The following is a 15,813-nucleotide window of genomic DNA, read 5'->3' on the forward strand; positions in this document are numbered from 1 at the left end:
AGCCATCCATAAAAAACTCACAGCAAATACCATTATCCATGGGGAAAAACTGAGAGCTTTCCCCCTAACGTCAGGAACGCAGCAGGGATGTCCACTATCACCATGCTATTCAACATAGTATTAGAAGTCCTAGCCATAGCAATCAGTCAACAAAAAGCAATAAAAGGCATCCAAATAGGCAAAGAAGAAGTCAAACTCTCACTCTTTGCAGATGATATGATACTTTATGGGGAAAACCCAAAAGACTGCACCCCAAAACTGCTAGAACTCATACAGGAATTCAGTAAAGTGGCAGGATATAAAATCAATGCACAGAAATCAGTGGCATTCCTATACACCAACAACAAGACAGAAGAAAGAGAAATTAAGGCATCAATCCCATTTACAATTGCACCCAAAACCATAAGATACCTAGGAATAAGTCTAACCAAAGAGGCAAAGAATCTGTACTCAGAAAACTATAAAATACTCATGAAAGAAATTGAGAAAGACACAAAGAAATGGAAAAACTTTCCATCTCATGGATTGGAAGAACAAATATTGTGCAGATATCAATGCTACCTAAAGCAGTCTACACAATCATTGCAATCCCTATCAAAATACCATCCACTTTTTTCAAAGAAATGGAACAAATAATCCTAAAATTTGTATGGAACCAGAAAAGATCCCGAATAGCCAGAGGAATGTTGAAAAAGAAAAGCAAAGCTGGTGGCGTCACAATTCTGGACCTCAAGCTCTATTACAAAGCTGTAATCATCAAGACAGTATGGTACTGGCACAAAAACAGACACATAGATCAGTGGAACAGAACAGAGAGCCCAGAAATGGACCCTCAATTCTATGGTCAACTAATCTTCAACAAAGCAGGAAGGAATGTCCAATGGAAAAAAGACAATCTCTTCAACAAATGGTGTTGGGAAAATTGGACAGCCACATGCAGAAGAATGAAACTTGACTATTTCCTTACACCACACACAAAAATAGACTCCAAATGGTTGAAATACCTAAATGTGAGACAGGAGTCCATCAAAATCCTAAAGGAGAACACAGGCAGCAACCTCTTCGACCTCAGCTGCAACAACTTCCTAGAAACATTGCCAAAGGCAAGGGTAGCAAGGGCAAAAATGAACTATTGGGACTTCATCAAGATAAAAAGCTTTTGCACAGCAAAGGAAACAGTCAACAAAACCAAAAGACAACTGACAGAATAGGAGAAGATATTTGCAAATGACATATTAGATAAAGGGCTAGTATCCAAAATCTATAAAGAACTTATCAAACTCAACACCCAAAGAACAAATGATCCAATCAAGAAATGGGCAGAAGACATGAACAGACATTTTTCCAAAGAAGACATCCAAATGGCCAACAGATACATGAAAAAGTGCTCAACATTGCTCAGCAACAGGGAAATCCAAATCAAAACCTCAATGAGATACTGCCTCACACCAGTCAGAATGGCTAAAATTAACAAGTCAGGAAATGACAGATGTTGGTGGAGATGCAGAGAAAGGGAAATGTTCCTACACTGTTGGTGGGAATGCAAACTGGTGCAGCCACTCTGGAAAACAGTCTGGGGGTTCCTCAAAAGGTTGAAAATAGAGCTACTCTACAACCCAGCAATTGCACTACTGGGTATTTACCCCAAAGATACAAATGTAGTGATCCGAAGGGGTATATACCCCTTCAGAATATGTGAATGTTGGCAATGTTCACAATAGCCAAACTGTGGAAAGAGTCAAGATGTCCAACACCAGATGAATGGTTAAAGAAGATGTGGTGTATATATATATATGAATATTATGCAGCCATCAAAAGGAATGAAATCTTGCCATTTGCAATGATGTGGTTGGAACTGGAGGGTATTATGCTGAGTGAAATAAGTCAATCAGAGAAAGACATGTTATCATATGACCTCACTGATATGAGGAATTCTTAATCTCAGGAAACAAACTGAAGGTTGTTGGATTAGTGGAGGGGGTAGGAGGGATGGGGTGGCTGGGTGATAGACATTGGGGAGGGTTTGTGCTATGGCAAGCGCTGTGAACTGTGTAAGACTGTTGAATCACAGACCTGTACCTCTGAAACAAATAATACATTATATGTTAAAAAAAAAATAAAAAAGAAGATAGCAGGAGGGGAAGAATGAAGGGGGGGAAATCGGAGGGGAGACGAACTATTAGAGACTATGGACTCAGAAACAACCTGAGGGTTCTAGAGGGGAGGGGGCTAGGGGAATGGGTTGGCCTGGTGATGGGTATTAAGGAGGGCACGTTCTGCATGGAGCACTGGGTGTTATACGGAAACAATGGATCATGGAACACTACATCAAAAACTAATGATGTAATGTATGGTGATTAACATAACATAATTTAAAAAATTAAAAAAAAATAAAGCTACCATAATCAAGGCACTGTGGTATTGCTATAACATCAATGAAACAATAGAAGAGAATTGAAAGTCCTTTATATTTATGGTCAATTGATTGTCAACAAGTTGACAAGGCAAGTTAATGGGAAAATTCAAGTCTTCTCAAGAAATTGTTGTGGGAAAATTGAGTATCCATATGCAAAATAAATGAACTTGGACTGGTACCTCACATTATATGTAAAAATTAACTCGAAATGGATCATAGACCTAAATATAATAAATAAAACTATAAAACTTCTGAAAGTGCTCAAAGGATAAAATCTTTATGAGGTGTAAGTCAAGATTTCCTAAATAACATACCAAAGACAAGGGGCACCTGGGTGGCTCAACTGTTAAGCATCTGCCTTTGGCTCAGTTTATGAACCCAGGGTCCTGGGATCGAGCCCTGCATTGGGCTCCCTGCTCAGCAGGAGGCTTGCTTCTCCCTCTCTCACTCCCCCTGCTTGTAGTGTCTCTCTCGCTGTCTCTCTCTCTCTCTGTCAAATAAATAAATAAAGTCTTAAAAAGAAAAGATACCAAAGATAAGATCTATAATAGAAAGAAATGATGAATTAAACTTCATCAAAATTTAAAACTTATGCTTTTCAAAAGTTAAAGAGAATGAAGAGGAGCCCTGACTAGGAAAAAAATACTTCCAAGTCATCTATCTGATAAAGGTCTTATATCCTAGATTTGAAAAAATTCTTGCAACTACTCAAGAAGACAATAGGATTGAAACATAGGTATGGTAGCCAGGCTCCAGATAGCTGCCAAAGACCTCTTGTCTTTTGATGTTCCCTTGTGTAGTGCCCTCCCATGTTGTTTCACAGTTGCACTGAGTGACCAATGGGCTGCATCAGGAGTGATGATATGTCACTTCTAAGGCTAAGTCATAAAAGCCATTGAGGCTTGTGCCTTGCTCTCTCCTTTGGATCATTCTCAGATAAGCTAGCTGTCAGATCATGAGGAAAGTTTCAGTCAACAGCCTTGTGAGTGAAACATCTTGGAAGTGGATCCTTCAGCCCCAGTCAAGACTTAGGTGATTGATGTCTTAACTGCAATCTCATGAGAGACATGGAACCACAAACACTAAGCTAAGCATCTCCTAGATTCTTGACCCTCAGAAACTGTGTGAGATAATAATTTTGTTGTTGTTGTTTTTAAAATCATTAAGTTTGGAACAATTTTTTAAATGAAGTAATTGATAAACAATACAATGGACAAAAGATTTAAATGGATATTTCACCAAAGAAGATCTATGAATGGCTAATTATTACATGAAAAGATGTTCACCATCATTAGTCATTAGGGAAATGCAAATTAAATCCACATTGTGATACACTACAAACACACTAGAATGACTATAATAAAAAATACTGGCAATACCAAGTATTGGTGAATGTGTGGCAAAATGGGAACCCTCACACACTACTGGTGGGAACATAAAATGAAAAAAATGTGTATTAAAAAAATTAATAGACCAACCATACACTCCAGCAATTTTTTAAAGATTTTATTTATTTATTCATGAGAGACAGAGGGAGAGAGAGAGGGAGAGAGAGAGAGAGAGAGAAGCAGAGGGAGAAGCAGGCTCCCAAGGAGCAGGGAGCCCGATGCGGGACTCGATCCCAGGACCCTGGGATCATGACCTGAGCCGAAGGCAGACGCTTAAGCATCTGAGCCACCCAGGCACCCTACACTCCAGCAATTTTATTCTTAGATATCTACTTAAGAGAAATGAAAACATATATCCACACGACACTTATATATGGTTATTCATAACAGCATTATTCATAATGCTCCCCAAACTGGAAACAATCCACATGTCCATTGATTGGTGAATGGATAAACAAAATGTAGAAAATCCATAAGCAAAATATGGTATATCTATACAGTGAAGTATTTTTTTAGCAATAAAAGGGAACAAAAAACAGATGCACCCTACAATGTGAATGAGCCTCAAAAACATTTTGCTAAGTGAAAAGCCAGACACAAAAGGCCACATATTGTATTTATTTCCTTTACATAATATTTCCAGAAAATTTAAATATGTAGAGACAAAAAAACGAATTACTGGTTGCCCGGGGCTGGACGTGGGAGTGAGGATTAATTGTAAATGGATATGAGGGAACTTTTGAGGGTAAGGAAAATGTTTTGGCTGGCTCTTGGTTTCAGCTCAGGTCGTGATCTCAGGGTCATGAGATTGAGCCCCACATCGGGCTCTGTGCTCAGGGCAGAGTCTGCGCTCAGGGCAGAGTCTGCTTGAGTTTCTCTCTCCCTCTCCCTCTGCCCCTCCCTCCCTCTGCTCGTGTGCTCTCTCTCTAAAATAAATAAATAAATCTTAAAAAAAAAAGAAAAACAAAAGAAGGAAATTTGGAAGTTTATACTATCTAATTTTGAGCTTTATTATAAAGTTAACATAATCAAGACAGTGTATTGGGGGCACCTGGCTGACTCAGTCCATAGAGCATGCAACTCTTGATCTTGGGGTCCTGAGTTTGAGTCCCATGTTGGGCATAGAGTTTACTTTAAAAAAAGACAGTGTGGTATTGGCATAAAATATAGGCACTTACAAAGATTTATATGCCTGCAATAGGTGAATTTTATGGTATGTGAATTATACCTCAATAAAGATGCTACAGATAATATGAAAGAGGTACAGAGAACTGTGATAGGGGGAGAACTTAATTTTAAATGAAGGCACCTGGGAAAAATATGAATGTGCAGAAATTGAGGTAGAATTCAAAGATGAAGAATTTGTGGTAGTGGTTTAAAGGGAAAAGCAGTTCTGGTCTGCAGAAAGATTAAAGATGCAAGGCTGTGTATGGGGTGCCTGGGTAGCTCAGTCTGTTAAGTGACCCACTCTTGATTTCAGATCAGGTCATGATCTCAGGGTTGTGGGATGGAGCCCATCTTTTGGCCCTGCGCTCAGCAGGGAGTCTGCTTGAGATTCTCTCTCTCCCTCTGCTTTGCCCCTCCTCCCCTCAAATAAATAAATCTTTATTTTTCTATTTATTTTTTTAAAGATTTTATTTATTTATCTGACAGAGAGAGAGATAACAAGAGCAGGAACACAAGCAGGGGGAGTGGGAGAAGGAGAAGCAGGCTTCCCACTGCCCAGGGAGCCTGATGCGGGGCTCGATCCTAGGACCCTGGGATCATGACCTGAGCTGAAGGCAGACACTTAACAACTGAACCACCCAGGTGCCCCTCAAATAAATAAATCTTTAAAAAAAAAGAGAAAGATGCAAGGCTATGGAATAAGCCATTTTGAAATGATTAGGAGCCTAGTGTCTGTAGTGGTTGAGTGTGTAGAATTAAGAGTAGATGTGGAATGACAGACATTTATCTTACAGGCCATGGGAAAACCTAACCTCATAATTTCCAGTCCTGACCTCTCCTTCATACCTCAGACTAAAAAGTCTATTTGCAAGACTTCACTACTGATGTCCTGGGATCGAGCCCACACATGTCCCCACACATCTTAAATTAAACATGCTCTAATTTGTTGCTAACTCCTTCCCAAGTTCTCTTTCTCGGTTGATGACTACACCATCCACCCACTTGCTCAAGATAGAAACTTAATTATTTTTAATGCTTCAGGGTTTGTTTCTCCACATCAGATCAATCAACAAGTTTTACTGCTTTATTTTACTTCCTACATTTTCCTCTGATCTTTATTTCTTAACCTCTGTACCTTAGCTATCTTAGATCAGACTCCAGTCTTCTCGCTGGACTGTTGAAATTATCATCAAGGTAGTTTCCTTGTTTCTAATCCTGCCTCATTTAAGTACATTTATAACATAGTTTTCAGTGATTAATTAGAAATTCAGATCTGATCATGTCCATCCCTTGGTTAAAACCCTTCAACTGCTTCAACGTCTCATCATCTAACAGAAGTTCAAGGTATTCAACTAGACTTTTCATTTCTGACACTTGTCTATCAGACTGTCCTACCGGTCCTTACTGCTTCCTAACTCTATCTTCCTGTTATGCTTGTCTCAGTCTTCCCACATCTACCCAACTATCTTCACTGATAAGGCCCAACAACTCAGCACTTTCAGGAATTTCTCTTTGAACTCTATCTCCTTTGTGCTTGATTAGATGGTCTTGTCACCAAGTTGGGCATTTTTTTTCATCATTGTTTGCCCCATATTGCATTACAATGAATGGTTTATGTGTTTCTCTCTTTCCAAGTTGTGAGTCCCCTGAAAATAGGGCTTGCGTCTTTCTCGCATTTGTAACCCAAGAGTCTACCATTATATCTGATGCACAGGAGAAGCACAAAATGTACTTACTGAGTGAAATGAATGGATGGGTCAAAGTAGATAACCACTGGTGATGTAGAGAATGGTTTGGAGAGGGAGAAAGCTTGAGTAAACGGCATCATTTTAAAAAGGGTTCAGGTGAGAGTTAATGAAGCTCCATCTTTTTTTAAATTTTAGCAATCAGACAAGGAAGACATATTTTATGAAACTTTAGAAGTAGATTAATTTTTAGTGCTCTTGAATTTGACAAGACTCAGCAGTACACAAAGCAAAATAAGTTTAAAAAATATTTTATTTATTTATTTGAGAGAGAAAGAAAATGAGTGAGGGGGAGGGGCAGAGCTGGAGAGGGAAAAGTAGACTCCCCACTGGGCCGGGAGCCTGATGTGGGGCTTGATCCCAGGACCCCAGGATCCCAGGACCCTGGGATCATGACCTGAGCTGAAGGCAGATGCTTAACTGACTGAGCCACCCAAGCACCGTCAAAGTATGTTTAATAGTATGCCACAGCAAATGGTAGATGTGAATCTGAAGCATGTCCTTGTGCTTTGTTCTAAGCTTAGGATGCCAAGCTTTCTCCACCTCAAGGGGCAAATATCACTGATTAGTGGTGGCTACCAAGGGTGCTGTGTTTAGAAGGACTTTAAAACCACACATCAGTTCTGTAGAGGAAATTACCACAATCAATTATTAATGTCTGTCATTCTGTCATGGTTACAGAAAGGTAGTGTGACTCCATGAAATTAGAGGATTTTTCCCAAACTGTATTTGTCCCTATTCAACACCAAATGAATGACTTGAATATGTAAATGGCATGCTTATCTAAATTACAGATAACACAAAACTAGGAAGACAATAAATATGTTGGGCAGCAATCATATCAAAATAAATTTATAGCTGGCAGCATTGCTCGACCAAAATGAAATGCAGCTGGATTAAATGTACAATCCTATACTTGGGTTAGAAAAATCTTCTTAGATGTTGGAAGAGAAAAATACTTAAGAATTTGATGTAACAGCAAACACAATAGAAGTAAATAGCATGTTGAGGCAAGAAGCATAATGCCCTAAGGAAGGTCATAGTTTTGGTTTACTCTGTGATGACCTAACTTGACTGGGCATTTGTCCTTAAATTTTGGCATTCACTTTAAAAGGAACTTTGAGGGACACCTGGTTGGCTCAGTCAGTAGAGCATGCGACTCTTGATCTCAGGGTCTTGAGTTCAAGCCCCATGTTGGTTGTCGTGTTTACTTGGAAAAAAAAATAAAAGGAATTTTGAGAGGAAACATGAAACCATATTATACTGGAAAAGTGAAATGAAGTTGAGTGAAAAATGGAACATTATCATGTGGAAGATGGGTTTGACTTATCCTCAATTTAAATTCTAGAACAACCCTGGACACATGGATGAGCAAAAGAAAAAGAGGCTGGGATTTAATCCCAAGGATTAGAAGAGTCTAAAAATAAAATTGGCTGCCTTGAAAGAGTGTCACCACTTGCTACACCACTTACTTGCCAAAAACCCATTATGTTACTGGTTTCTGTCCAGAACTAATACCTACGTCTATATCTAACACTGGTTGATTGATTTTTTCATGAATTCAACTATATTATAGAGCATTTTGGGCATGAGATGCTGGAGATTGAGTTCTGGTGCTGGTTTTGCCACTAAAAAACAGTAATGATGGTGATCTTTTAAATATGAATTAGATTATATCATTTCTCTGTTCAAAGCTCTCAAATGGTTTCTCATTTCCTTCAGAGAAAAATTCAGATCTTTTCAATGCCTTCAAGGCTCTACACTTTCTCGTCTCCTTTTATCTCCAATCTTCTACTTCTCCCTGCTCTATCTCCTATTTGTCTCACCTGAATACTCAAACTGGCTTCTGGGCTATTCCTCAAATATCCCCAACACATTCTGACCATAGAGCTTTTGTCCTACCCAAGCTTTGCTTAAAATTTTTTGTTTCATAGAATTTCCAAATGCACAGTTTTTACTTGAAATTTTAGATGCATAGGCCTTCTTGAGGCATTGGAAAAGTTGACAACAATGAATTCACATTCCTAGATAGGAACATCAGCCAAGCTGCACAGTTTAGCACTTCTTCCTTTGAATGGGACATGGGTTTTCCAATTCATCACAGGTCCCAACCATGCTGAAACACACATTAATTACTAGCTTTGCCTCCAAAGACCTGGTACTGCACTAACAGTGCTTCTCAAATTTTAATCTGCATAGAATCATCTGGAGAACATGTTAGAATCAAAACTACTGGGCCAACTCCAAATGTTCTGATTGAGGAGGTCTGGTTGGGGCCCCCAAATCTGCATCTCTAATAAGCTCCCAGGTGCTGAATTTATGGTCTGAAGACTAAATTTCAAATGGCATTATATTATCATATTCTCATTTATGGTAGTTTTTTTCTTCCCAAACATATTTTATTTTAAAATTAATAATCAGGAACTGGTGTTTTTAAAATATATATTGCTAAATCCTGATTATTATTGTACTTTATTGTGTACAAATGGTAACAATTAAGCTGCTTAGTCCCCTTATACCTTCAGGTCATGAATTTTTGGTTCTTTGCTCCCCCAAGGTAATTCAGCTGTCTTTTGATTTTACCCTGAGGTACAGGGTTAAGAATTGGCTCTCCAGAATAAACTAAACAGGTATTAGCATTTCAATAGCAACTTATATCTGAGTTATTTTGAAAATGACATCTGGTACCAAATATTAATAACTTCATAGTGACAGAGAAACCAAGACTCATGACTGGGAGGTGATGATCATCATCAAATAGTATTTATGGAGCACATGTGGCCCATCTTTTAGACAAAGCTGGGACTAGCAATGAATCTCACTATGAGGATGAAGCAGAGTTGATGACCAAAGGACTACATCACATTCTAGGGGATTGTTTAGGGTAATCTCTCAGATCTCACCCAAAAGTTTTAGGAGTTGGAAAACTCACATGCTGCTCAGGAACAGTGGCTGCTGACCTAGGCAGCAATCCTAGGAACTCACGAGAAATGAGTGGGACTGGATATGGCTCAGAATTAAGACTACTTCTTCTGAAAGAACTTATTTCCCAACCATTGGTGGCAGAGGCATAACTCTATCAAATTCTGTGGGGAAAACTCAACACATTGGCTCTTAGGGGCTGATAATACTTAGGAATTACTATGAACATAGAGCAGTCACTGACTCTTAACTCCATGTGTTCTGGTTGTGAGAGAGAAATATGACTTTTGATCCCAGAGGATATTGAAGCATACATTCTTTACTTGAAGTCAAGCCAGGTAGCAGTCTGTTGTCTTTGTGCTCCTTCTCCAGTTGTTTCTCTGGATTGGAGTCTGGTATCTCTTTTCCTGGAATCAGCTAGTCTAAGAGTCAGTAAACAATTATCTGCTGAGACTATATGCCAGACACCATTCTAGGCACAGGAGATCTAGCAGTGAACAAAGAGTTAAGCCCCTGCTCTCAAGGAACATACATTCTAATTGTCTAAGATAGACAAGGAGCACATAAATTAATAATTAAGCTAAATTCATTTACTGTAAGTGCCTTCAAACAGATAAAAGAGGGGTAAAGTGATAGAGAGTGACAGAGGTGGAGGGGGTGCTTCACCTGGGGAAGTCAGAGAAGGCCTCTTTAAGGAGGGCAGATGCTTCAAGCAGAGGAATGGCATGTGAAAAGGCCCTGAGAGAGAAAGAGAGTTGGACTTTTCAAGAGAGCAAAAGAAGGTGGAAAGTGTAGACAGATGAGGGCAGAAAATAGATGGGCCCAAGATCATTTAGAACCTCATGGACCATGTTATGTATTTCTGTTCCATTGTATGTGTAATGAGTAGCCTTTGGAGGAATTTAAGCAAGGGAGTAACATAATTTAATTTATATTTTAGAAAGTGCTGTGTGGGGGATAAATTATAGGGGACCAGGGTCTGGTTAGGGAGACCTATGAAGAGCTATTCCTATAGTTCAGACTGGTAATGATGTTGGCTGGAATTGAGTTTTAGGAGCAGAGTTGGTAAGAAATGGTAGGTACAATAGGATATGGGATGATAAGAAAAGACAGACCTCAAGAAGGACTTCTAGATTTTTGACCTGAGCAAGTGGGTGGTACTTCCCCACTCTCCATTTAATAAACTATGGAGGACTGTAAAGGGCTTGAGAATGGATTTGGATGGAGGCCTGGCATGGAATCAGGAGTTCTGTGTTGGCTATATTATGTGGAGATGCCTAGTGTATGTCCAAGAAGAGATATTGTGGAGGCAGTTGATACATAAATCTGTTACCCAAGGGATAGGCATGACGTTGAAGTAAAAATTTGACTCATCAACACATGGATAGTCTTTGAAGGGTTTTATCACTTATGTGGTCCAGTGGATGAAAGAGCCCTGATAAAATGGCCCTTTCAGCATCAAGGCCCCTTGTTAAAGTTAATGCAGAAAGGACTCAGGATTCAGAAGTTAAGATAAAGGAGCAGGTATCTCCAGTAAACCAGCAGAATCATTTTTAGGTAGCAGACCTTTGGACTGCTGGTGGGTATCTAGACAAGCTAAAGCTGTGAGCTTTCTTTGACAAGGTGGTTGCATGTTTAGATATACAGAATGAGTTAAACATTCTCGTGAATTTCCTCTGAAAATGACATAGAGTAGGTACATAGAAATGTTAGACTCACCTGAAGGGGGTAAATCTCTGTTAGTATTTAACTTTTAAACTTCCACGGGCTTTGAAATAAAGATGGTGTAATAATACACCCCTAAGGTTTGGTACAATGGTAAATGCTAGGTAAAGGAGACAGAGAGACCTAGGTTCAAATTCCCATCCTCCCATTTACTGGCTTAGGCAGGTAATTCAGCCAGTATCCTCATCTGTAAAATAGGGATACCTAATTTGTTGTTGGAAACATTAAAGATAAAGTATATTATCTGGCATCTAGAAGTCTACCAAGGACTACTTTAATGGTGGTTATTATTTTTAAAACTGAGACATGGACATTAGAGCTTGAGGTCCATATATGGGAATGGTAGGGCTCATCTTAGATTGTTTAGATTAATAACTAACATCATAATACATGAGTTTTCTTTCTTTTATAATTTTGAGCTGATTCTATGGTATCTATCAAGTGCTGCTCAGCTGCAGGATTTCAAAGCAATGTCTATTTGGCAGCCTGAACAGGAGGCCCAAGGAAGTGAACACAGCCCTCCAATAAGTGAAGAGAAGACAGGAAACACACAAATTGCAAAGTTAATCATGTGTCCTTGGCCCAGTGGCTTACCTTCTCTGACCTGCAACTTCCGCATCTTTTAAAACTGTGACATTTGTGGTCATGCCTTCTTCATAAAATTTCTAAAGCAACTAGCACAGCAAAAATTTAAAATAAAACAAAAATTTCTTCCTCACCCCCCTACCCCCCACTCCAAAAATCTGAATCCATGGATGACAGCACTTAATGATAAAATAATAGCAAGATCTTCAGTCTTTCTTGTGGGCCCCACGCTATGAATTGCAGCAGGTCTTTTGCTAGCCTTTGGTCCTACAAAGACCTAGAGACACTGGCTCAGAGACTGGCTTGCTTGGCAGAGCCTTTTCTGCTTTCCTTGTGCAGCTCAGAACCAAATAAATAATTAAACTCTTAAGTTGAGTAACTGATTTTCAGCAAGTGAATTTCTCCTATGAACTGTGAGAGAGTTTAGTTGAAATGGGTACTGCATGAAAATCTATTATTTTACAGAGCCTACAGTTTTCTGCAAACCCTATAAATATTTCTTTTTGAATGAACAGTATATTCCAGTAGGTGGAGGGTTACCTTAATCGCCTAAATTGTGTGACTTCAAGATTGATCCCAGGGGCCCCTCAGCCTCAAAGCCCCTAATTTCTAGAGGATTCCTTGGGCAGTAGCCATACTTCTAGATACACAATGAACATTGGCTGCTAGGTAGGTTGTTACATAAAGGTAAAAGGGGATGACGGTTGCTACATGGTCTGGTTTTTATTTTTATTTTTTGAAGACTGCTAGAATGAACCCTGATCGCAAGTATCATTTTAACTGCATTCTGTAAAATTTCCCTAAGAAAAGTCATTCCTTTTGTTTTTAAGCCATTGCTTTTCTAGAAATGCCCCTGTTGAAATTTAGATTCTCCCCAGTCTCTAACACATTAATTGCCATCAGTCATAGACATCTTAGAGGAGGTTGATGTAGGAAAGAAGAAGGTAAAAAATAAATTTATTTTACTACACAGAAGATCTAGAATATGGGTGGTGAGAAAAGTCTAGTTGTTATGCTGTGAGAGAGCAAGCATAAGGGAGGCTGAGAGGTTCCAAATACAGGTTTCCCTATTTCATGGATTGGCCTTTGGATGGCTTTGATGCAGATTAGCCATAGCATCCTGACTGAGCCAATGTGCTGATAAGGGAATGGAGTGGCTTAGCTTGGGTCAGAGGACCTCAAACACTGTGAGGAGAACAGGCAAGTTGTCCAATAATGTAGAGATGTGATCACTGTCCTTCCGTCTGCCAATAGTTGAGAGGTAAATAATGATAGCTTAGGGCCCTGAGAAGGAGACATATAAAAGACTCATGGGTATAGGTAACTATTTCACTTGTGTGTGTGTGTGTGTGTGTGTGTGTGTGTGTGTGTGTGTGTGTGTGGTGGGGCAGGGGAGTCAGATGATCTGAGGTAAGGAAAATAGTAAGTAATTATTCTAGGTTCACATGGATGAATATAAATTGGAATAGTCATATGATATGTTTTATAGAAATGTACATATGAGAATATTTTAGATGCCAGGTAACATTAATAGGAAACATAATCTAAGCCAAAATGGTGATTTATAATATGGAATGGGAGTACTAAGATTTCATTTCTACCTCAGTTTTTACCATGGTCCAGTTTATCTTTCAGACAAAAATGATATCTTTTACCAATATCTCATGATAAAATACCCTTAACTGTGTTCTGTTTGCTCTTGAAAAAGTTCTTTAAAAATTAGACACTATTTTCAAGAGTTTTCTGGATGCTTCCTCCTTCTACAGTCTTATCTTTCAATATTTTCCAAAGTGCATACTCTATGTTAGTAGGTCATTCTTCTCATGGGCCTGATTTCAATACATATATTCCTGATCCCAGGAATTTATCATGAACTCTCCATGTCTAAGAGGTATTTTTCCTTAATTATAACATATCTAATCCTGCTCATCATTCAGGATGTAACCCAACTGCTACTTCCTCCATGAATTCTTCCCTATTCCTCTAAAACTATATTTGAAATCTTAAGCAGGTGTTGGCAGGCTTTTCTATTAGGACTGGATAGTAATTTGTGGACACATAGAATCCCTTGCAATTCTGCTGTTGAAGCCATACCTAATACATTGAAGAATGATCATGGCTTGGTTCCAATAAAACATTATTCATGAACACTGACATTTAAGATGGGAGGAGTGTTAGCTTCATGGGCATGTGACCAGTGCAAGTTGCTCAGACAGTCCTGTACTTAGAAGGGTCTCATGCTTACTTTAATACTTTGCTATTCTCATGTTGAAGTTCTTAATCCTTTTTAAACAAGAGGCCCTCATTTTTATTTTTCATTGAGGCTCTATGTAGCCGATCCTGGGTGGGAGTACATATTTTATTAAATGTCAAGATATACTGTAAAGCTATAGGAATTTAGACAATGTGGCTTTGGTGCATGGTTATATAAATTGTTGGATTTCATCGTTTTAAGAACAGAATAGAATTAAGAAATGGTGCATGCTTATATGGACCTTTGATTGATGACAAAGGTGGCACTCACTGCAGAACAGTGGAGAAAGACTGCAAGATGGACCTGAAACAATTGGGTATATATTCTGAAAAAAACCATGAAATTGGATCTTGAATTCATACTCAGAACTTAGTGTGGATTATAGACTTAAATGTAAAAGGTAAAACACATAAGGCTTTAGGAGACCATATAGGAACTTCTTCACCTCAGAGTAGATTAAAGTTTCTTACATAAGACACAAAAAACAGTAACCACAATGAAAAAAATTTGTAAATTCAACCACATTATTGTAGTTGAAATACTGAGAGGCATGGAGCCCAGCAGCCAACTCCATAAAGTCTCCATTTGACTGTATAGAGTCAAATACCAGGATCACAATACTGGGAATGTAGGATTAAAGGAAAAAATTGTAGAGGAGATCTGAGAGATAATGGCAGAGAGAGAAGCAGTAAGGACATAGGGACTATGTTGGCAATTTGGGGCCATGTCCCTTCTAAAGATAAATGATTATAGCCCATCAATTATATCCACATGTTACCTAAACTCCTTTCAGTGGAAAGTACAACCTGCAGGGATTGTTCCAGTTATCTATTCCAGCATAACAAACCGCTCCAAAACTGAGTGGCTTAAAAGAACAGCAATCATTTATTGTGTCCATGAATCTGATATTTTGGCCAGGCTCAGCAGAGATAGGTGGGGCAGCTCAAATAAGGAGAGAGATTTTCTCCTAAGATGGTTGTTTATATGGCTGCCAGGTTGATTCTGGCTGTTGATTCCTCTTTGACCAACCACTCCATGAGGCACCTTGGACTTCCTCATAGCATGGTGACTGGGTTTCAAGAGCAAGGATCCTGAGATAATTGGGAAGTAGAAGCTGCCAGTGCCATTTACACTGGGCTTTATGAGTCAACTAGCTATAGATTCCAAGGGGAGGGAATGTGGACGCCATTTATCAGGAGGTGGCATGTCAGAGCATCTGGGACCAGTCTTCCACAGGAGCAGAAGCAAATATCAAATCTAAGAGATGGAGTCATGAATTTGATAGCCTGAAGGATTACACATGATTTAATAAAGAGATACCTGCAGCAGTCATTTGAACTGCTGCGATCTGTAGTTTGGATCCCTGCACAGTTTTCTGGGTGCAGGAGACATCTGTTTGTTCAGCGATCATGTAAAAAAAAAAAAAAATGTTTTTCTAGCAATTGGAGAAGGTCCTGATCATTTGGAAGCACCCAAGAAAAAATTTTCAGGTTTTAGGTTTTTGGTTGAACTCATTGAACATAACCCAATAAGGTGGAAGTAAATACAAACCCCTCAGTTTCAAAAAGGACTTTCCTTTATATATGCCTGGTATTCACAGCTGCAAAACTG

The sequence above is a fragment of the Callorhinus ursinus genome, unplaced genomic scaffold (genome assembly GCF_003265705.2).
Source record: "Callorhinus ursinus isolate GAN/ISIS: 27379988/994484 unplaced genomic scaffold, GSC_fseal_2.0 scaffold2, whole genome shotgun sequence".
NCBI classification, from domain to species: Eukaryota; Metazoa; Chordata; class Mammalia; order Carnivora; family Otariidae; genus Callorhinus; species Callorhinus ursinus.